Below are 25588 nucleotides of genomic sequence, written 5' to 3'. Positions count from 1 at the left end.
TATTAAATGAAATACTTGCAGTATAACAGTAAAAATGTGAACCAGGGCATTACATAGAAATGCTATATACTGCCACCCACAACATTCTTCAGTTACTAAAGAGATTACAAAAGCCAAAGTATTTACATAGTCCCGGCCAAGTTTACTTACTTACTCAATGTTATTAAGATGGATAATCTCAACATTAACACATATTAATGACATTCTTGATGCTTATTTTACTGCTGGATTAGTTCTTTGTATATACGAGATTCTCTGCTCTGAAGCCACACTGGGACTCAGGGTAGACACATACTGCCAGCATGCCAAGCATGTATGTCCTTCTCACATAGCGACGACTGTGCTGGCTTGGCCACGTCCACCACATGCAGGATGGCCGCATCCCCAAGGACATCGTAGACGGAAAACTCGCCGCAGAATCCCAGCCCATAGGGCGCCCGCTGCTGCGTTACAGGGATGTTTGTAAACGTGACCTGAATTCTGCTGATATCAGGGTGGACACTTGGGAAGAGACAGCTGCAGATCGCTGCACCTGGCGGACAGACTGTACGTACAGGCATTACCAATGCAGGGGAAAAACGAACTCGACTGTGGTCGGACAGAAGAGAGAGAAGGAAAGCTGCAGCAGTGACTACCCAGCCGCAGCCATCAGCCTTCGTCTGCAGCAGCTGCCGCTCAAGAATTGGCTTATTCTGTCACAGCCAACTCTGTTCCACACCCAATTGAGTCCTAAACCGGGCACATCCATTGTCTACTTAGACAGGTGGAGGCATTATTATGTGAGATTGTGGGGTTTACTTTGAAGGTTCAGAATATCTTCTGATTTATTTTCTTTGCTGTCAATAAAGATATGATAGCATGGTCATTAAGTTACCGGATCAACAGCCAAATCAGACAAGTGAATTCAAATCCTACCATGCCAGGAGGGGAATTTTTATTCCCAATGATTAAAACAAATCTGGAACATTAATAAATGACTCAATGGCCATAATACCTTCAGGAGAAGGAAATGTGTTGCTGTCTATATGCAACTCCAGATCCACCAAAGTGGTTGATTTTTAATTCCTTGGTTCAGGAGCATTTAGGAGTTGAAAACAAATTTTGGCATTGAAGAAGCATTAATTTCTGCACCTCATGAACAGATTAAAAAAAAACAAAATGTGACTACCACAAAAAGAGTAGGGTAAGCTGCCTCAACAATTGTTGCCCGGAAACACTCATATCTAGTGTGATGATGTACTTTGAGAAGTTGGTCAAGGCTACAATTAACTCTTGCTTGAACATGGAACTGGGTCTGCTGCAATTTGCCTGCAGCTACAACAGGTCCACAGTGAACACAATCTCACTGGCTCTCTACTCAGCCTTGGATCGAGTACAACAGCAATACCTACATCAGGCCGCTGTTCATTGATTACAGTTCAACATTCAACACCATCATCCCCTCTGCAAGTAAAAAGCTTCAACATTTGGGCCTCTGCACCTTCCTTTGTAACTGGTTCCTTGACTTCCTCACTGGGAGTCCACAGTCAGTGCAAATCAGTAATAACATCTCCTCCTCACTAACAATCAACACAGATATACAGGTATCTCAGGGATGATGGATTAACCCTCCGCTCTACACTCTCTACACACGTGACTGTGCAGATAAGCACAACTCAACTGCCATCTATAAGCTGGTTGATGACAATGGTTGTTGGCAGGATCTCAGCTGGCGACTTGGATGCATGCAGGAGTGAGATGGATCCACTTGGTTGAGTGGTGTCACAACTACGACCTTGCACTCAATGTCAGCAAGACTAAGGAATTCATTGTGGACTGAAGGAAGGAGAAGTTGGGAGAACACACACCAGTTCTCACTGGAAGTGGGGAGGGGCAGGGAGGGGTTGGTATCTGCAGAGGAAAGGGTGAGCAGCTTCAAGTTCCTGGGCATCAACTTCTCAGAGGATCTATCCTGGACCCACCAAAATGATGACATCATGATGAACGCACACCGATGGCTATAGTTCATTAGGAGTTTGAGGAGATTTGCCATGTCATCAAAGACTCCAGCAAGTTTCTACAGATGTGCGATGGAGAGAATTCTGGTGGGTTGTGGTACTGTCTGCTCTGGAGACAGGATCAAAAGAGACTGCAGAGAGTTATAGATCTAAGCCAGCTCCATCACAGGAAAAAGCCTTCCCACTATTAAGGACATCTTTAAAAAATGAACTTTAAGAAGACAGCATCCATCATGAAGGATCCTTGCCATCTGAGATTTGTCTTCTGATTACTACTATCAGGGAGGAGGTACAGGAGGCTGAAGATGCACACTAAACATTTTAGAAACAGCTTCTTCTACTCTGCAATCAGATTTCTAAATATTCCATGAAAACATGAACTTTACCTCATGATTCTCTTTTGCACCATTTTTGTAACGTTTTTTGTCTTGCATTTGTAATACCCTGCTTAACAATATGATTTATTGCACTACTACAGCTATGCTGTTGTATATTTAATTTTCTCCAGCTTTTCTGTAAATGGCACTGTGTTACTGCCAGTATTTCAGTTTCCGTTAAGATAAACATAGAACACAGAATAGTACAGCACAGTACAGGCCCTTCAGCCCACAAAGTTGTGCTGACCCTCAAACCCTTCCTCCCATAAAAGCCCCCACCTTAAATTCCTCCATATACCTGTCTAGTAATCTCTTAAATTTCACTAGTGTACCTGCCTCCACCACTGACTCAGGCAGTGCATTCCCCGCACCAACCACTCTCTGAGTAAAAATCCTTCCTCTAATATCCCCCTTGAACTTCCCACCCCTTGCCTTAAAACCATGTCCTCTTGTATTGAGCAGTGGTGCCCTGGGGAAGAGGCGCTGGCTATCCACTCTATCTATTCCTCTTATTATCTTGTACACCTCTATCATGTCTTCTCTCATCCTCCTTCTCTCCAAAGAGTAAAGCCCTAGCTCCCTTAATCTCTTGAGCATAATCCATACTCTCTAAACCAGGCAGCATCCTGGTAAATCTCCTCTGTACCCTTTCCAATGCTTCCACATCCTTCCTATAGTGAGGTGACCAGAACTGGACACAGTACTCCAAGTGTGACCTAACCAGAGTTTTATAGAGCTGCATCATTACATCACAACTCTTAAACTCTATCCCTCGACTTATGAAAGCTAACACCCCATAAGCTTTCTTAACTACCCTATCCACTTGTGAGGCAACTTTCAGGGTTCTGTGGACATGTACCCTGAGATCCTTCTGCTCCTCCACACTACCAAGTATCCTGCCATTTACTTTGTACTCTGCCTTGAAGTTTGTCCTTCCAAAGTGTACCACCTCACATTTCTCCGGGTACACTTTAGAGTCACGTGATCAGCTTAGGAATGTTGTGTCAGCCATTTGGGTTTGTTCTGATAACATTTTGTCCAATGGGAGGCCATAGATCATTTGCAAGAGCTTGGCGGCATCCTAGTAGAATGTGATTTATGGGAGAGGTCTTCTTGCAGGAGCTAGAGAAGAAGTGAGGTACGGAGTGGAGACAACCAAAGACGCACACTGAACCCGGTGTGAGAAGTACAGACAAGTGGTTCCAAGGAGGAAATGTCAATACTTCTGAGTGAGCCAGTTAATTCGTAATGGACTTTGAGGGAAGTTCAAATTGTGGCTGGTGTCTTTCTCACAAAACACGGGTTCAGTGCTGTGAGTAATTAAAGCAAAGCACCTGACTATCCAGCAATGCACATTATAGACTGGTTTAACTGTATTGGCCCATTTTCTGTTAGCTGTTTGTTAAAGTTAAAATATTTGTAAATAAACTTCCACTTTAAGTTTATGCCAGTGTAAGTTCCATTATTTCCTAGTGAACAATAACTTCTGGATGGGGCAGTATTTATACAGCATTCTCCATAGCTTGCGTTCCCTCAACAGAACATTTCAACGTTCCTGTTTGGTTGAACTTGAATCATACTCACCCTAGATGTGTGATTGCTTCTTGGAGATGGCCGAATCACCATACCCATCATCGCTGAGTCACATGGCTGTTAGCCAGGGACCGCTAACTAGCCTAATTTGTTAGGAGCCACGGTGAGAGGGTCACATATTGTACTGTTGGCACAAAAGAAAACAAAAATCTCATGACATATATCATTGATAATAAATCTGATTCTGATACTCCTGTATTTTGTGACCCCTTTACCTTAACAATCTTGATGACCCACTAATGTAATTTGTTAGAACTTCACACCAAATGGCCCTAACACCTTAAGTTAGTCTGCAGAAAGTTAAAAAACTTAGAATTAATCTTAAACCATTCCTTGATCAGTCTCTAATGTTGACATTTCCTCACTTCAATAGCTCCTTTTCTAAGCACAAGAGATTCTGCAGATACTGGAAATCCGGAGCAATGCACGGTAAATGGAGGAGGAACTTAGCAGGCCAGGCGGCTTCTGAGGAGAGGAATAAACAGTTGGCGATTCACCAGCACTTTGTGTGTATATGTAGCTCCTTTGTTGTTTTATTGAAGTGAGCTGGAATCACCTGCTTTTTGAATAACCAAGCAGACAGGTATAATCCATCTGAGTAGAAAATTGTCTGTATTACACTCAGTGGCTACTTTATTAGATACACCTTATACCTGCTCATTAATGCGAATATCTAATCAGCCAAATGTGGCAGCAACTCAATGCATAAAAACATACAGACATGATCAAGAAGTTCAGTTGTTGTTTAGACTAAACATCAGAATAGGGAAGAAATGTGAGCTAAATGACTTTGACCATGGAATGATTGTTGGTGCCAGATGGGGTGATTTGAGTATCTCAGAAACTGCTGATCTTCTGGGATTTTTATGTATAACAGTCTCTAGAGTTAACAGAGAGTGGTGAAAAAAACAAAAGCAAATCTAGTGGGCATAGTTCTGTGGGCAAAGATGCCATGTGAATGAGAGAGGTCAGAGAAGAATGGCCTGACTGGTTCAATCTGCCAGGAAGGTGACAGTAACTCAAATAACCATATGTTACAACAGAGGTCTGCAGAAGAACATCTCTAAATGTACAGCACATCAAACCTTTAAGTGGATGGGCTACAGTAGCAGAAGACAGTAAATATACACTCAGTGGCCACTCTATTAGGTACAAAACAAACACAAAAATTCCAACATGCTGGAAATGCTAATCAAACTCAAAATATGCTGAGCATGCTCACTCTGCAGATTAATCCGTATTTGTGAAGGAATTGAACTGGTGGATCGATGGCTCAACATAATGCTGAGCGAAAACATTTGTGAATAATTTTGCAGAACATTTGTTAGTATTATTTTATAAATTAAACTGCTGCAGCAATAAGTCTTGACAGTCAAAGTATTTCACACATTCCCAGCTCTCTGTAAAAACTGTATGGTCCACTAATGTCCTTCAGCAGCAGAAATGTGACATCCTTCACCAGTCTGGGCTACATTAGATTCCAGGCCCATTGATGCCACTGATCCTTAAGTATTGCTTAAAATTGCCTGGAAGTCATTAAGTTGTATCATAATCATTAAACTGCAATGAAGAAAGAATAAACCTTGATGGTCCATCTAACATCTACCTGGGCAGCAAACTCAGTCATGGCAAAATTGTTCTCCGTCAACCTTGCAAAGATACTTTTAAATATCTTAATAAACATCAGCTTGACATAATCACATTTACAGAATAAAATCTTCCAGACAATGTAACAATCTCTTTCATCACAGTTCTTGATCTGTAAGAATCTCAAGGCTCATGACATCCGGTCAAACATGGTAGGGAAACCTCCCCCCCACGTCCCTGATTTCCCATAACTGTGCTCCCTGATATGATGAATCAATGCTCCTCTAACACAGAAGATGACGCAGAATACACTCTGGATGGGGACTTCGATATCAAATGTGGTTCAGTGGTTCAGTAGCAACAACACTAACTGACCTGGCCAAATCCTGAAAGACATGGCTGTCAGTTCATCTACAGCAAGTTGAAAATGAATCAACATAATGGATAAACTACTTGACCTCATCCTCATGAACTGACCTGTGGCAAGGATATTTTGGGAAATGATTGCTACATAGTCCTTGTGCAGACAAAGTCTTATCTTCATACTAATGAAACCACACCCCACCCAATGCTGTATGGCATCACAGTTGTCCTAAATAAGCTAGATTCAAAGTAGATCTGATAACTTAAAGCAGAACAGACAATGAGGTGTTGAGGGTCAGCAACATTAGGAGCAAAGTACAACAAATCACAAAAAAAAATCTAAAGATCTGACATGTTCCTGATTCTTTTGTTACCTAGTTCAATTAAGAATACAGAAAGGCATTCAGGCATTCACCCCAGAGGTTCTTAAAATGAAGTACCAGCTTGACAAAACTGCAGCACAAAGCTAAACAGTAAAACAAAACAAGTAATAGACAGATCTGAACAACCTCTCAACAAATCAAATCAAAACTCTCCTCTCCTGCCAGATCTTCTCATGAAGCTTGAACAGCAGCCAGTCAGAGGTTGAAAAATAAAGATGCCTTCACCCAGGTCCAGGAGAGAGCTTTAAAAATTGGCTGTTCAAGCCATTTTATCTGAAGCTTGAACAGTGGATAATCAGAGTTTGGAATTCATTAGCAAGGTCAAATAAAAAATAAGACAGGGGCAAGCAGAGTGGCCAACGTTGGAGTGCGGCAGCATTAGAGAGGGGAGACTTTTGGCTTTGGCTCAACAGACTTAGGCAATAACAGGTGAGGGTGACATAAATATTGGTAAGCTTCTTGCTCATTCTTCAACTGTAAGTGTATAGTTAGGGCAGTAAAAATGGCTTCTTTGTGTGAGATGTAGTAATTCTGGGAGACCTCCAGCCTCCCAGATAACCACATCTGCACCGTACATTGAGCTACAGCTCCTTAGAGAATATGCTAAAGAACTGAAGCTGCAAATGGTTGACCTTTGGCTCATAAGTGAAACTGAGGAGATGATAGATAGGAGCTACAGGGAGATAGTCACCCCTAGGTTACAGGAGGCAGATGAATGGGTGACTATCAGGAGAGAGAAGGTAAGTAGGCAGCTGGTACAAAGTAAACTTGTGATCATTCCCCTCAATAACAAGTATACCATTTTGGATACTGTTGGGAGGAATGACCCACCAGGGGAGCCGTGGTGACCGGGTCTCCAGAATTGAGTCTAGTACTGTGGTTCAGGATGGAAAGGGGCAGAGGTGTTAGGATATTCCACAGTTAGAGGACATGATAGAGAGACCCAGATGGTATGTTGCCTCCCAGGTGACAGGGTCAAGGACATCTCAGATCGAGTCCATGACAGGGTGACTTGGATAGGTTAGGTGAGTGGGCAAATTCATGGCAGATGCAATTTAATGTGGATAAATGTGAGGTTATCCACTTTGGTGGCAAAAACAGGAAAACAGATTATTATCTGAATGGTGGCTGATTAGGAAAAGGGGAGGTGCAACGAGACCTGGGTGTCATTATATACCAGTCATTGAAAGTGGGCATGCAGGCACAGCAGGCGGTGAAAAAGGCGAATGGTATGCTGGCATTTATAGCAAAAGGATTCGAGTACAGGAGCAGGGAGGTACGACTGCAGTTGTACAAGGCCTTGGTGAGACCACACCTGGAGTATTGTGTGCAGTTTTGGTCCCCTAATCTGAGGAAAGACATCCTTGCCATAGAGGGAGTACAAAGAAGGTTCAACAGATTGATTCCTGGGATGGCAGAACTTTCATATGATGAAAGACTGGATAAACTAGGCTTATACTCGTTGGAATTTAGAAGATTGAGGGAGGATCTGATTGAAACGTATAAAATCCTAAAGGGATTGGACAGGCTAGATGCAGGAAGATTGTTCCTGATGTTGGGGAAGTCCAGAATGAGGGGTCACAGTTTGAGGATAAAGGGGAAGCCTTTTAGGACCGAGATTAGGAAAAACTTCTTCACACAGAGAGAGGTGAATCTGTGGAATTCTCTGCCACAGGAAACAGTTGAGGCCAGTTCATTGGCTATATTTAAGAGGGAGTTAGATATGGCCCTTGTGGCTAAAGGGATCAGAGGGTATGGAGGGAAGTCTGGTGCAGGGTTCTGAGTTAGATGATCAGCCATGATCATACTGAATGGCGGTGCAGGCTCGAAGGGCCAAATGGCCTACTCCTGCACCTATTTTCTATGTTTCTATGTCTATGTTTCTAAAGGGGGAGAGTGACCAGCCAGACATCTTGGTACATATTTGAACTAATAACACAGGAAGGAAAAGAGAGGAGGTCCTAAGAAGAGTATTTAGAGAGCTAGGTAGAAAGCTGAAAAGCAGGACCTCCAGAATAACAATCTCTGGATTTATGCTTGTGCCAGTGAGGGAAGAATAGGATAATTTGTCAGATGAATGGTGCAGGGGACAGCGCTTCAGAATTCTGGATCATTGGGATCTCTTCTAGGGATGATATGACCTGTATAAAAGGGATGGACTACACCTGAAACCAAGGGGGACAAATATCCTTATGGGCAGGTTTTCTAGAGCTGTTGGAGAGGGTTTCAACTAATTTGACAGGGGAATGGGGACCAGAGTGATAGGGCTGAGGATAGGGATGTTTGTTTTCAAGCAGAGGTAGTGTATAGTGAGACAGTCAGGAAGAACAGGTAGATGACAGGGCAAAATTGCAGTCAGTGGAATGGTTTGCAGTGTAATAGAGGGACAAGTCTGAGAAGGATGACAAATATAGGACTGATCTATTATATCTGAATCCATGCAGCATAGAAAATAAGGTAGATGATCTTGTAGCACAGTTAGCATTAGAGATAGGTAGATATGACATTGTGGGTATCTTGGAGACTTGGCTGAAAGATGTAGTCGGGAGTTCAATATCCAAAGATACACAATATATCATAAGGACAGGCAGGTAGCCAGAGGAGGAGCATCTCTGCCTGTAAAAAGTGCAATCAAATCTTTAGAAAGAGGTGACATAGGATTAGAAAGTATAGAATCTTTGTGGGAGTTATTTACAGACCCCCAAGTAGCCAGGAGGTAGCCTATAGATTATAGCAGGAGATAGAAAAATCATGTCAAAAAGGAAATGTTACATTGGTGATGGGGGATTTCAATCTGCAGGTGAAGAGGGAAAATCAAGGCTTGGGATATCCAGGAAGCTTGATCTGAAAGTGCCTCAAGGTCGGAAACCCAAATATACAAACTACACAAACGACGAATAAACAAATTGTGTTGTCGTACATAAAGAAAGTCTCAGAAATGACAGCAAGACTGCTTTAGCAACACAACATCACAGATGCTCACAAACCAATTTCAACTTTGAGGAGGAACCTATCAAAACTCAAAGCACAACAAAATTTGACTGATAGAACAAATGCAATCTGCCAAATCCAATATAGTGTCTCCGACAAATACTACGTTGATCAAACAGGAAGGAAACTATCGACCAGGCTACACAAGCATCAGCTAGTGAGTAGAAGGCATGATCCACTCTCGCTAGTATCAGCTCATGAAGATGAAGAAAGACACTATTTCAAATGGATGACAGCCATCGTCTTGACTCAAGCAAGAACAAGAAAAGAATAAGAATTTTGTGAAACATAGTTCTCTGCAGAAGGATCCATCAACAAACACATTGGAATAGATCCGGATTCGTGTCACAATATGTGGACAGGCCGACCGGGGGAATGCCATACTAGATCTAGTACTAGGTAATGAACCGGGTCAGATCACAGATCTCTCAGTGGGTGAGCATCTGGGGGACAGTGACCACTGCTCCCTGGCCTTTAGCATTATCATGGAAAAGGATAGAATCAGAGAGGACAGGAAATTTTTTAATTGGAGAAAGGCAAATTATGAGGCTATAAGGCTAGAACTTGGGGGTGTGAATCGGGATGATGTTTTTGCAGGGAAATGTACTATGGACATGTGGTCGATGTTTAGAGATCTCTTGCGGGATGTTAGGGATAAATTTGTCCCGGTGAGGAAGATAAAGAATGGTAGGGTGAAGGAACCATGGGTGACATGTGAGGTGGAAAATCTAGTCAGGTGGAAGAAGGCAGCATACATGACGTTTAGGAAGCAAGGATCAGATGGGTCTATTGAGGAATATAGGGAAGCAAGCAAGGAGCTTAAGAAGGGGCTGAGAAGAGCAAGAAGGGGGCACGAGAAGGCCTTGGTGAATAGGGTAAAGGAAAACCCCAAGGCATTCTTCAATTATGTGAAGAAAAAAGGGATGACAGGAGTGAAGGTAGGACCGATTAGAGATAAAGGTGGGAAGATGTGCCTGGAAGCTGCGGAAGTGAGTGAGGTCCTCAATGAATACTTCTCTTCGGTATTCACCAATGAGAGGGAACTTGATGATGATGAGGACAATATGAGTGAGGTTGATGTTCTGGAGCATGTTGATATGAAGGGAGAGGAGGTGTTGGAGTTGTTAAAATACATTAGGACAGATAAGTCCCTGGGGCCTGACGGTATATTCCCCAGGCTGCTCCACGAGGCGAGAGAAGAGATTGCTGAGCCTCTGGCTAGGATCTTTATGTCCTCGTGGTCCACGGGAATGGTACCGGAGGATTGGAGGGAGGCGAATGTTGTCCCCTTGTTCAAAAAAGGTAGTAGGGATAGTCCGGGTAATTATAGATAGTGAGCCTTACGTCTGTGGTGGGAAAGCTGTTGGAAAAGATTCCTAGAGATAGGATCTATAGGCATTTAGAGAATCATGGTCTGATTGGGGACAGTCAGCATGGCTTTGTGAAGGGCAGATCATGTCTAACAAGCCTGATAGAGTTCTTTGAGGAGGTGACCAGACATATAGATGAGGGTAGTGCAGTGGATGTGATCTATATGGATGTTAGTAAGACATTTGACAAGGTTCCACACGGTAGGCTTATTCAGAAAGTTAGAAGGCATGGGATCCAGGGAAGTTTGGCCAGGTGGATTCAGAATTGGCTTGCCTGCAGAAGGCAGAGGGTAGTGGTGGAGGGAGTACATTCAGACTGGAGGATTGTGACTAGTGGTGTCCCACAAGGATCTGTTCTGGGACCTCTACTTTTCGTGATCTTTATTAACGACCTGGATGTGGGGGTAGAAGGGTGTGTTGGCAAGTTTGCAGACGACACAGAGGTTGGTGGTGTTGTAGATAGTGTAGAGGATTGTCAAAGATTGCAGAGAGACATTGATAGGATGCAGAAGTGGGCTGAGAAGTGGCAGATGGAGTTCAACCCAGAGAAGTGTGAGGTGGTACACTTTGGAAGGTCAAACTCCAAGGCAGAGTACAAAGTAAATGGCAGGATACTTGGTAGTGTGGAGGAGCAGAGGGAACTGGGGGTACATGTCCACAGATCCCTGAAAGTTGCCTCACAGGTAGATAGGGTAGTTAAGAAAGCTTATGGGGTGTTAGCTTTCATAAGTTGAGGGATAGAGTTTAAGAGTCGCGATGTAATGATGCAGCTCTATAAAACTCTGGTTAGGCCACACTTGGAGTACTGTGTCCAGTTCTGGTCACCTCACTATAGGAAGGATGTGGAAGCATTGGAAAGGGTACAGAGGAGATTTACCAGGATGCTGCCTGGTTTAGAGAGTATGGATTATGATCAGAGATTAAGGGAGCTAGGGCTTTACTCTTTGGAGAGAAGGAGGATGAGAGGAGACATGATAGAAGTGTACAAGATATTAAGAGGAATGGATAGAGTGGATAGCCAGCACCTCTTCCCCTGGGCACCACTGCTCAATACAAGAGGACATGGCTTTAAGGTAAGGGGTGGGAAGTTCAAGGGGGATATTAGAGGAAGGTTTTTTACTCAGAGTGGTTGGTGCATGGAATGCACTGCCTGAGGCAGTGGTGGAGGCAGATACTCTAGTGAAGTTTAAATGACTACTGGACAGGTATATGGAGGAACTTAAGGTGGGGGCTTATATGGGAGGCAGGGTTTGAGGGTCAGCACAACATTGTGGGCCGAAGGGCCTGTACTGTGCTGTACTATTCTATGTGCTATGTTCTATGTATATGAGCTCTTACAGAGAAAAGAGAAACAATGACGTCATCAATCAATGAATCACCTGTAATCTCAGGATCTGGAGAGTGAAGCAAACACTTCCAATGGACCTCCCTCAAAACTAGCCAATCAGAGTCTTCTACTGAACCAGCCAACCAGATCACGACATCTAATCAATATCTATTCAGACCCCCAAAGAGTATATAAGCCAGCATTCTGAGGAGACAACACCTTCAACTGTGTACTGATGATGGTTTTTTAATTGGAGCTGAAGTGTCTTCAAACATTTTGCCAAGCTCGACAATCAACAAAACTTCCAATTTGTGGAATAGCTCCAAGATGGCTTTTTGGAGCAGTTTGTGGTTGAGCCCATGAGGGGTTCAGCAATTCTGGGTTGGATGTTGTATAATGAATTGGATATGATTAGGGAGCTTAGATAACAGTGACTGTAGTATGATTGAATTCACCCTGCAATTTGAGGGAGAGAAGCTAAAGTCAGATGCATCAGTATTACAGTGGAGTAAAGGGAATTACAGAGGCACGAGAGAGTTGCTGGCGAAAGTTGATTGGAAGAGAACACCAGCAGGGATGATGACAGAGCAGCAAAGGCTGGAGTTTCTGGGAGCAATTCAGAAGGCGTAGGATAGATACATCCCAAAGAAATGGAAGTATTCTAAAAGTGGCTGACAAGGGAAGTCAAAGCCAACATAAAAGGCAAAGAGGGCATATATTAGAGAAAAAATTAGAGGATTGGGATATTTTTAATTTCAACAGAGAGCAACTAAAAAAATCATCAGGGTGAAAAGATGTAATATAAAGGTAAGCTAACCAATAATATTAACAATGATACCAAGTGTTTTTCAGATATATAAAGAATAAAAGAGAGGTGAGACTAAACGTTGAACTGCTGGAAAAGGACACTGGAGTGATAGTAATAGGGAACAAGGAAATGGCAGATGAACTGTAAAAATATTTTGCACCAGTCTTCACTGTGGAAGACACTCATAGTACGCCAGAAATTTGAAAATGTTAAGTGGCAGAAGTGAGTGCAGTTGCTATTACTAGGGAGATGGTGCTTGGGAAACTGAAAGGTCTAAAGGTAGATAAGTCTCTGGACCTGATGGACTGCATCCCAGGGTTCTAAAAGAGGTAGTTGAAGAGATTGTAGAGGCATCAGTAATGATCTTTCAAGAATCAATAGAGTCTGGCATGGTTCCGGAGGGCTGCAAAATTGCAAGTGTCACTCCACTCTTCAATAAGGGAGGGAGACAGAAGAAAGGAAATTATAGGGCAGTTTGCTGTCTAGTTCATTCTGGTTGAACACCCAAGTTGGGTGCCCTGTATTAATTTTATCATGGTTATTATTCTATTGATTTATTGAGTTTTCCCACAAGAAAATGAAACTCGGGGTTGTGTATGGTGACATATATGTACTTTGATAATAAATTTACTTTGAACTTTGAACATTATCCTCAGTTATCAGCAAAGTTGTGGAAGATATCATCAGCAATGTTTTCAGGCAAGATATAGTAATCAACAACCTACTCACTAATACTCAGTGTGAGTTTCAAAGGACCACTTAGTTCCAGACTCATTACAGTTGTTGGCCAAGATGGACCAAAGAGTTGAGGTAAGAATGAAGTGCCCTCAATATCAGGGAAGAATTTTAGTGGATATGGCATCAAGGAGTTGTGATACACCTGAAGTCAATGGACTCCAAAAGGAAAAGCAATCCTATGGTTGAGGTCATGGACTTGTACAAAGGGAGATGGTTACTGTTGTTGGAAGCAATTCGTCAATGGATGGGGTTCCTCAGGACAAACATGTTCAGCTACATCATTAAAGACTTTGCAACTGTCATATAATTATTGACAATCAGTGCCATTACCACTGTCAAGTACACCATGATCAACATCCAGCAACAGAAATACTGTGACTGCAAGAATGGGATAGGGACAAGTACCTGATAAAGTGTGACTCATCTCTACCACAGCCAAGCTTCCCAGCATTCGTAAGACACAAGTCAGGAGTACTATGGAATATTTCTTTTTGAATACAGATGAATACAGATCTAACAACACTCAAGAAACACAATACCATACAGGATAGAGCAGCTCACTTGGATGATACCCCATCCACCAACATAAACATTTATTCCTTCCATCATCTTTGACAGTGGTTACAAAAGCACTGCAGTTACTCACCATGAGTAAGATATCAGCACCTCCCAAACAACAACCTCCAACACCAAGAGGCACTTGGGAGCATCACTACCAGCCAGTTTTCCTCCAAGCTGACCTAAATTGTGGGAGTAGCTCCACAATTAGAAATGGTTGAAAGGTCCAATTTAACATCAGAAAAATGTATACAACATACATCCTGAAATGCTTTTTCTTTGCAAACATCCACAAAAACAGAGAAGTGCCCCAAAGAATGAACAACAGTTAAACGTGAGAACTCCAAAGATCCCCCAGCTCCCCACTCCTGCGTGAAGTGGCAGCAACTAACAATCCCCTCTCCCCCCCAGCAAAAATAAGAGCACCCGATACCGAGCACAAGCATGAGCTGAGCAATAGCAAAGACACGGACTAGCAGTTACCCTGAAGACTATCGCATTTCATCTGGCATTTGACAAACCACAGGTTCTCTCTCTCCCTAATAAGGGAGAGGGAGGTGTCCCCCATTAGCGAGTGGGAGACGTAACAACAACCCACTGGCTTACAATGTTAAAAAGTCCATTTCTTCACTTTTTACAAGCTGTATGCCCAAAGATCGCAAAGGTCTCTGGTTCTCAGGCCCACAGCGTAAGATTTTCCTGCCTCCCTGACAACACATAAGTCTCTTGCTATGACACCGATCCTTGATCTGCCCGTCTCCAGAACTCCGAGGTCTTAAGCTTCAAAATACGAGCTGGACTCTCAGGCCAAACCCTTGACGTGCCGAACAACAACAGCTGGCCCTGAAACCCCGAGAATGGGTCCCATTCCCACAAAGAACCAAAGTCTGTGTGTAACTCCAGGTCAGGGTCTTCAAAAGAATCCTGAAAGGGAAAAATAAAGATGGAAATAGAGCTGCTTCCGAAGATGCAAGCAAAGGGGTCACCATTTAACGCCATCTTAACTCCGCCTCCAACTTCCAAATGGGCAATAAATGCTCGCCTTGCCATCAAGACCTGCATCCTGATAAAAGAAATAAATTAAAAATAAACATCAACATTGGGTAGCCCTTCTTCTGTCTTAGTCATTTTTGCAATACAAATATAAATTATTTTGGTGTCTCCAATGTGGCTTTAGGCATTTTTTACTGGGAATGGGAAGAGCTTCTCAAGATTTCTCTTGTTTTCAACTCTTCCTCCTTGAGTCTTGCTTCTTTCAATTACTTTGTTTTTGACCACTCATTTTCATATGTGTCAATTATAGACTGATTTTAATTATTAATATTATAGTTTTAATAGCTTTAATTTATCTTTTTAATTATAAGTTGTTCTTTCAATGAGCGTACTCTCTGATAGCAATCATTCCGTAGCCTTGGATAAACCAATTATAGATATGAGTAACAGCGTGGGTAACCATCTGCTCCACAGAATAGAATCAATTGGCTTTGCAGTGACCTACTGTAAAATAAGTGAAATAACACAGCTTGTATCCAAGCAGGCTGACAGAGTTGGTAATATTTGATATATAATTATATTTGTGTAGTTTGTCACATCTACTTTTCCTTCAAAAAGTATGAGTTACTCCTAACTTTATTGCTTATGACTTATGTGGGCAGCAGTAACCCACTACCATTTGGGTAAATACACAGTTATTTATAAACCTGAATCAAATTCTAATGTGTTACATAACATTTATTATGTTTTTTGTTTTATATTAAATCTGAATTAGAATCAGGTTTATTATCAGCAACATCTGTTACAAAATATATTGTTTTGTAGCAGCAGTACAGTGCAAAACATAAAAATTACTATAAGCTACAATAAAAAATAAAATAAACAAACAATGTAAGAAAGAATAGTGCAATAGTGTTTGTGGGTTCATGGACTATTCAGAAATCTGATAGTAGAGGGGAAGAAGCTATTTCTAAAACATTCAGTGTCACGTGCCTCCTTCCTGATGGTAGCAATGAGGCAAGGGTTCTCAGTGATGGACCCAGCCTTCTTGAGGCTCCACCATTTGAAGATGTCCTCGATGGTGGGGATTGACCTCTCATACTTAACTGAATTCTGCTTTCAATAATTTGAATTTTTCAATAAAACAATACAGAATATGTTGATAATACCAAGATGTTAATAGATAATTTGTTGTTATTTTTGATTACCTAGTTAAGTGTTGTGTGTCTATTCAAAATGTCAGTGAATATAATGTTCAATAAAAGGAATATAATGTTCCAGTTAGCTAGATAAGGTGATACTGTCTGCTTCATTTACATACTCAATTTTTTAAGGAGTAGAGAATTAAAAGTTTTTATTCAAAGGCACTTTATTCAAGTAGCATTGCTAATTCAATTAATTGTTTTCAGTTATTTGTTTTCTTTCTGTTCATTATCTATAAAAAAGGATTTGACTTATAAAAAGTTAAACGGTATGATTTTAATAAATAATGTCTATCCATACTGTAGGATCATTCCTAACAAATGTAAGGTCTCACTTATTATTAAATAAACAGACTGAAACTTTCTGAAACTTTCTCGCGGATACCTCCTCTTATTTACCCCTCGATCGTGCTCGGGGATACCTCCTCTTATTTACCCCTCGATCGTACTCGCGGATACCTCCTCTTATTTACCCCTCGATCGTGCTCGCGGATACCTCCTCTTATTTACCCCTCGATCGTGTCTCGCGGATACCTCCTCTTATTTACCCCTCGATCGTGACCCCACTAAGGAGCACCAGGCCATTGTCTCCCACACCATCACCGACTTTATCCGCTCAGGGGATCTCCCATCCACTGCTACCAACCTTATAGTTCCCACACCCCGCACTTCCCGTTTCTACCTCCTACCCAAGATCCACAAACCTGCCTGTCCTGGCCAACCTATTGTCTCAGCTTGCTCCTGCCCCACCGAACTCGTTTCTGCATACCTCGACACGGTTTTATCACCCCTTGTTCAATCCCTTCCGACCTATGTTCGTGACACTTCTCACGCTCTTAAACTTTTCGATGATTTTAAGTTCCCTGGCCCCCACTGCTTTATTTTCACCATGGATGTCCAGTCCTTATATACTTCCATCCTCCATCAGGAAGGTCTCAAAACTCTACGCTTCTTTTTGGATTCCAGACCTAATCAGTTCCCCTCTACCACTACTCTGCTCCGTCTAGCGGAATTAGTCGTTACTCTTAATAATTTCTCCTTTGGCTCCTCCCACTTCCTCCAAACTAAAGGTGTAGCTATGGGCACCCATATGGGTCCTAGCTATGCCTGCTTTTTTGTTGGGTTTGTGGAACAATCTATGTTCCGTGCCTATTCTGGTATCTGTCCCCCACTTTTCCTTCGCTACATCGACGACTGCATTGGCGCTGCTTCCTGCACGCATGCAGAACTCGTTGACTTTATTAACTTTGCCTCCAACTTTCACCCTGCCCTCAAGTTTACCTGGTCCATTTCCGACACCTCCCTCCCCTTTCTAGATCTTTCTGTCTCTGTCTCTGGAGACAGCTTATCCACTGATGTCTACTATAAGCCTACTGACTCTCACAGCTATCTGAACTATTCCTCTTCTCATCCTGTCTCTTGCAAAAACGCCATCCCCTTCTCGCAATTCCTCCGTCTCCGCCGCATCTGCTCTCAGGATGAGGCTTTTCATTCTAGGACGAGTGAGATGTCTTCCTTTTTTAAAGAAAGGGGCTTCCCTTCCTCCACTATCAACTCTGCTCTTAAACGCATCTCCCCCATTTCACGTACATCTGCTCTCACTCCATCTTCCCACCACCCCACTAGGAATAGGGTTCCCCTGGTCCTCACCTACCACCCCACCAGCCTCCTAGTCCAACATATTATTCTCCGTAACTTCCGCCACCTCCAACGGGATCCCACCACTAAGCACATCTTTCCCTCCCCCCCTCTCTCTGCATTCTGCAGGGATCTCTCCCTACGCAACTCCCTTGTCCATTCGTCCCCCCCATCCCTCCCCACTGATCTCCCTCCTGGCACTTAACCGTGTAAGCGGAACAAGTGCTACATATGTCCTTACACTTCCTCCCTTACCACCATTCAGGGCCCCAAACAGTCCTTCCAGGTGAGGCAACACTTCACCTGTGAGTCGACTGGGGTGATATACTGCGTCCGGTGCTCCCGATGTGGCCTTTTATATATTGGCGAGACCCGACGCAGACTGGGAGACCGCTTTGCTGAACATCTACGCTCTGTCCGCCAGAGAAAGCAGGATCTCCCAGTGGCCACACATTTTAATTCCACATCCCATTCCCATTCTGACATGTCTATCCACGGCCTCCCCTACTGTAAAGATGAAGCCACACTCAGGTTGGAGGAACAACACCTTATATTCCGTCTGGGTAGCCTCCAACCTGATGGCATGAACATCGACTTCTCTAACTTCCATTAAGGCCCCACCTCCCCCCCCCCCCGTACCCCATCTGTTACTTATTTTTATGCACACATTCTTTCTCTCACTCTCCTTTTTCTCCCTCTGTCCCGCTGAATATACCTCTTGCCCATCCTCTGGGTTCCCCCCCCCCCTTGTCTTTCTTCCCGGACCTCCTGTCCCATGATCCTCTCGTATCCCCTTTTGCCTATCACCTGTCCAGCTCTTGGCTCTATCCCTCCCCCTCCTGTCTTCTCCTATCATTTTGGATCTCCCCCTCCCCCTCCAACTTTCAAATCCCTTACTCATTATTCCTTCAGTTAGTCCTGACGAAGGGTCTCGGCCTGAAATGTCGACTGTACCTCTTCCTACAGATGCTGCCTGGCCTGCTGCGTTCACCAGCAACTTTGATGTGTGTTGCTTGAATTTCCAGCATCTGCAGAATTCCTGTTGTTTGAAACTTTCTGATATATATTGGTACAGTTAAATACTGAAGAGTAGTATTCAGACTGAATTATTCTCCAAAGGTTAATGTACAACAGGTCCTTGATATCACACAAGGTTCATACTCACAAGAAATGTTGATAAACCCATTAAATGTAAAAGAAACTAGAGAAGTTGCATTCAAATACACGTTGATTTAATAGTATGACTGATGATTGATGCCAAATTAACCTCTCTGGATCTGAAAATTTCATTGCAAAATTTTGGAATCTCTTTCCTGAGGAAGTAAAGAAAACAACCTTACAATACCATCACAGATACTGGCCACAAATGTAAATCTACAGAACAAAAAGAATATAGATCTTCATTAATTTAATCAAGGAAATGACATGGAGTTTAATGCAGATAAGTGTATGGTGATGCATTTTGAAAGGCCATATGCAAGAATAAAGTATACTGTAAATTATGGGCACATTAGGAGCATTGAGGTACGGAGTAATCTTGGGATGCAAGTTCATAGCTCCTAGAAAGGAACAGAAGTTGCTAGGGTGGTAAAGAAGTCGTAAGACATCTTCATGCCATCTTTCCGCCACCTTAATAGTGACAGAGTTCCTTGTGTCCTTACCTACCACCCCATCAGCCACTGGATTCAACACATTATCCTCTGCAACTTCCACCATCTCCAAAGGGATTCTACCACTACATATATCTTTACCTACCACCCCCACCCCCTGCCCCAGCTTTCCACAGGGATTGCTCCTTCTGCGATTCCCTTGTCCATTCATCCCTCCATATCTCCTGGTACTTGTCCCTGCAAGAGACCTAAGTGCTACACCTGCCCATTAACCTCCTCCCTCACCTCCATTCAGAACCCCAGGCAGTCCTTCCAGGTGAGGCAACACTTCACCTGCAAATCTGCGGGAGTCTCCTACTGTGTCCGGTGCCCCCAATGCGGCCTCATCTACATTGGTGAGAACCGTTGTAAACTGGGGGACCACTTCGTTAAGCATCTCCACACCACCCGCCACAAGCAGGACTTCCTTGTGGACAAACATTTTAATTCTGATTCCCATTCCTGTTCCGACGTGTCAATCCATGGTCTCCATTTGTGCCATGATGAGACCAGCCTCAGGGTGGAGGAGAAACATCTTATGTTCCATCAGCGTAGACTCCAACCTGATGACATGAATATTAATTTCAAACACAAAATAATCTGCAGATGCTGGGGTCAAAGCAATTCTCCAACTTCCGGTAATTCTCTCCCCCTCCCTTCCTCAATCCCTATTTCACTTTGCCCCCTCCCCCAGCTGCCTATCACCTGCCTCATGGTTCCTCCTCCTTCTACTACCCATTGTTTTTTCCCCAATTCCTTCTTCACCTTTCCTGCCTATCACCTCCCCCACCCCTTTATCTTTCCCCTTACTGGTTTTTCACCTGGAACCTACCAGCCTTCTCCTTCTCACCCTCCCCCCACCTTCTTTATAGGGCCTCTGCCCCTTCCCTCTACAGTCCTGATGAAGAGTTTCGGCTCGAAACGTCGACTTATCGTTTCCACGGATGCTGCCCGACCTGCTGAGTTCCTCCAGCGTGTTGTGAGTGTTGCTGAATATTAATTTCGCCTTCTGGTAAACAAATTCCCCACCTCTCTTCCTCTATTCACCACTCTGACCTTTTACCTTTTCTCACCTGCCTATTACTTCCCCCTGGGTATCCTCCTTCTTCTCTTTCTTCTATGGTCCATTCTCCTCTCCTATCAAATGCTTCTTCTCCAGCCCTTGACCTATTCCACCCACCTGGCTTCACCTATCACCATGTGGCTATCCACCTTCCCCTTCACCTGCCTTTCTAATATGGCATCTTCCTCCCTACTTCTCAGTCCTGAAGAAGGGTTTCCTCCAGCATTTTGTGTATCTTGTATAAGCCATGTTTGTCTTCATTGGTCAGGGTGTTGAATAGAAAAGTTGACAAGCTATATTGCCTTTGTATAAAACTATGGTTAGATGGCACTTGGAGTTTTCTGTGCAGTTCTGGTCACCACTCTATAAGAAAGGCGTGTAGGTGTTGGAATGGGTGCATAAGAGGTTCACCAGGATGTTGGTTGGATTGGAATGTATTAGTTATAAGAAGAAGTTGGATAAACATTCTTTTTTCTCTGGAGTGTTGGAAGCCGAAGTCAGCTGATAAAAGCTTATAAAACTATGACAAACATAGAACAGGCAGATAGTCATAATCTTTATCACAGGATGGAAATATTAAATTCTAAAGCTTTAAGTTGAGGCTGAAAAGTTTAAAGGAATGTATGAGGTAAGATTTTTTTACAGAGAGTTGCAGATGCCTGGGATGTGACTTCAAGGAATGCGGTCAAAGCAAATACGATAAAAATGTTTAAAAGGTATTTAGACAGAAACAAGAACAGGCAGAGAATAGAGGAACACAGACCATGTGCAGGCAAATGGGATTAATTAGACTGGTATCTTGTTCAGCACAGACATGACAGGTCAAAGTGCCTATTTCTGTGCTCTGCTGTTCTATGTTCTATTTTCTAAAAGTTGGGAAAAAAAAGGATTCCCAGAAATTGTTGACCTTCTTGACTAAAAATAATCAATAAACTAACAACCACAATGTCAAACTTTAAAAATCTGAAACATCTGTCAGAGTTAACCAGTGGACTACAAGTTAACATTAGTGGTGACTTTACAGATTTACTGACTGGTGATTATTTATGTGTAATTGTCATGAGATAATTTCTGCAGAAATTGTTGGTTTTATATCTGCAAAAGTTACCATCACAAAGCTAAATCCTGAATCCGTGCTGTTCAGTTCTCCATAAAAGGTAAGGATGGATAATGTTCCATAGGAGTCTATTAAGGAATTTTGCAACCTACTTAGATTCCACACAGCACAAAATCACACCTTGCTTTCTGCATCAATGGATTGGTGAGATTTTTGCAAATGGATATTGCTCAAGTACTACTCATCCGTCCAGCTCTTGGTGAAGGCAAATCAGGACTGGTGAAGGGTCTCTGCCCAAAATATCGACTGTACTCTTTTCCATAGATGCCGCTTGGCCTGCTGAATCCCTCCAGCATTTTGTGTGAGTAGCAGGATAGTATTCATGAGTTTATGGACTGTTCAGAAATCTGACGGCAGAGGGGAAGAAATTGTTCCTAAAACATTGAGTCTAGGTCTTTAGGCTCCTGTACCTCCTGATGGTACTAATGAGAAGAGGACATGTCCCAGATGGAGAGAGTCATTAAGGTTTGGTTCCACCTTCTTGAGCACTGCCTTTTGAAGATGTCCTTGATGATAGGGAGACTAAGCCCCACAATGATGCTGGCTGAGTCTACAGCCTTCTGAAGCCTCTTACGAACATGTGCATTGGTGCCTCCATGCAAGACTATGATGTAACCAGTCAGAATTTTCTCCACAGTACATCTGTAGAAATTTGTTAGAGTCTTTGGTGACATACCAAATCTCCTCAAACTCCCTTTGAAGTATAGCCGCAGGCATGCCTTCTTCATGATCCTCTGAGATGTTGACACCCAGGAACCTGAAACTATTCAACCTATCCACCGCTGACCTCTCAGTGAGGAAGTTATGCTGTATATTTTGTCACTTTATTTTAAGTAGTGTTACAGCAGGGATCACAACATTTATTATGTTCCTTTTATACTCAATCAACACTAAAAAAACAGTGCAGTAGATTAAAAAGACAATTTGGAGAGCTTAAATATGAAGGAAAAAAACATTTGCATAGGGTGCATATCAGTGGGTTAATAATGAATCGTTAATATAAATAATTTCATGGTTCGGGTAAAATACCAAAGAAATGCGTTTGAAATAAATACAAAACATTGCATCAGACATTTAAAATATGTTGATGATTGTTCAGCTCGAGTAGTTATACAACTAACATCTGAATGAAACTTTTTTTCATTATTCACGGTCTTGTGAAACAACTCTTAATTCTGTAATTGAGAGAAATGACTTGGATGAAAACAAATAAAATTAACAGTGCAAAAAATTAACTAATTTTGAGTAAAACAACTGCTTTTTTCAGCAAAGGAATGAATAATTAAATATTTGAAATGGATTTAATTGTGACAAGACTTGAAGGTATTTAGTGCTTTCCATGATAGGGGAATGGTTGTAAAGACTATTGAAAGAAGTAAGTACTTTTTAAGAGTAGTTACTATTGTAATGTAGCAAATGAAGCATAAATGAACAAGAATTTTATAATACTGGATTGTGAATTTTATAATACTTTATAATTAGGATTAAGAATTTTATAATACTTTTTAACATTGTCAATTGAGGAATAAAGATTGAATTAAGCTAGTCAAAAGTTCAATAGTTCAATAGCTCCATTTAACATCAGAGAATGTATACAATATAAAACCTAAAATTCTTATTCTTCACAGACATTCACAAAAACAGAAGAGTGCCCTAACGACTGAGTGACAGTAAAAATGCTGGAACCCCAAAGCCCCCCACTCCTCCTCTCCCATGCATAAAGCATTGACCTTCACCCTCCCCCACTTACTTCAGCAAAAACACATCAGCACACTTCACCCACCAATCAAGTAATAACAACGCCCGCAAGATAGACCATGATCTGCAGTACAACAAAAAGGAATCATTCACCCAACAATTCAACATCCATCCCATCTCTCTCTCTCTCTCTCTCTCTCTCTCTCTCTCTCTCTCTCTCTCTCTCTCTCTCTCTCATATAAAGGGGCAGTGAGGTGTCACACTGTGAGAGGGGAGACTAGCAAGGCAAAAAAAATCATCTTCAATTTCGTACCATGGCATCCTTGCACCTTTCAAAGCCAGCAGGAGTCTTGGCTAATATAAAAAAGACAGCCCATTTGAGAATGCAGTATTCCCTAAATAATGCTCTGAATTTCCATCTTGGATTTGCACACTCGAAAACTGAGGCTTCTGATACTGAGATGAGAATGTTGCCAAATTTGTCAGCATTGACAACTTTTGGAGAGGAATGTATGGGTGAGATAACAAACAAAATAAAGCAATAGAAAAGCAAAATCTGATGAAAGAAAAGAATAAGAAATGGTAAGAAGAAAAAAATGCTGCTATATCCTAGGATCTAATCAAGCATGAATCAGGAACAATTGTAATAGTTTGTGCATTTTTTGTATATGCACTTATAATTTTGGAAGAATATCTATGAAAAATCAGGATTAAAATAATATAAATGTGATATGCTACTAAATTGTGATCATGATCGAAATATACACAAACTATTATGTATCAAGTTCTTCTTTCATCTCATAGCAATGTCATATTACTATTATATGTATTTTTCCAAGATTTCCTAGTACTCACCACAAGTAATTTATTCTGTATACACTTTGAATCTAAATTATGTAGAATGTTGAAGTCTTCAGAACTAAATGTGGTTGTAGTAGTGCATGCAACATTGGTGAGAAGATTAAAGTTTCTCTGAAAATAATATTTTACATTTGACATCCTTAATCATTAAAATTAAACCTTCCCGTCCTTTCTAAGTGCAGGGTCTGATTAAAGGCCACAGACAAGAAAGGCAGTTTTTATGGCAGCTAGATGTTTAGTACATTACCATCAGCCTATAATTATACAATAAATTTGATATATTAATACAAAATAACTTCAAAGGACATTCCATTAGCAAGAACACATAAACAGGAGCAAACTATTCACTCTTTGTTGGCTGCGGCTCAATTTGAGTCAAAATTTAGTGGGTTCAGATCTATCATCAGGGACTTGAGGACAGCAATCGAGGCTGACATTTGATTCATTATTGTCAAATTGCTACATTATTGAAGATCTCTCATCTTTGTTGAGACATTCTACCATGACCCTCTGTGCTTTCTTAGATAGGTGCAAAATATCCACAGGTTTTTATTTAAAAAAAGAATAGGCAAATTATTCCTATGTGAACAAACAAACAACATTACAAAAACAAGTTAGGTTTTAATTACCATAGTGCAAGTCTGCACTGTACAAATCCACTATGGTTTCTCAAGCAACTATTTACTTTAAAAGTATTTAAATAGATATATAGTGCTTTGGAACAGTCCAAGTTCATAAAAGGAATATTATAGAAATAACCTTTATTTATTTCTTTCACTTGATTTTGTTCTATTTTTGGGTTACTCTTGTTGTTGAACTATGCATTAACTTATTTACTTAACCTACTAACATTTGCTTAAAGTCCCTTGGCATCCCCAGCTACTAAAACAGTTTTGCTGCCTTAGCCAGATCCCATGCTTTTTCTGTAGTCGCTTTTCAATTTGCAACTCTGCAGTATTCCAAGACAAAAGCTTTGTTAAATTTTGATAATTGCACACTTTTGAAAAAGGTTCATAGAGATCTAAATAATTCAAAATCTGAAAAATAAGAGATTTATTTTTAAATGCCTCAGGCTACTAGATATTAGTTGAAAGCTACGATGAGGTGCATAAACCACAAAGCACACCTCTGATTGTAATTAAAATTGGCAACCCTATTTCAATACAAGGGATTGTCCAATTAAATGAGCTGTGGCTGGCATAAAGCTGAGAGGTTGGATGCACACTCTTCAGTTTAGGACGTTCATGTTTTCTAGTGGGACTCAGTTCTAAGTCT

The sequence above is a fragment of the Mobula birostris genome, chromosome 7, assembly GCF_030028105.1.
Source record: "Mobula birostris isolate sMobBir1 chromosome 7, sMobBir1.hap1, whole genome shotgun sequence".
Classification (NCBI taxonomy): Eukaryota; Metazoa; Chordata; class Chondrichthyes; order Myliobatiformes; family Myliobatidae; genus Mobula; species Mobula birostris.
Note: the sequence above shows the minus strand (reverse complement) of the source record.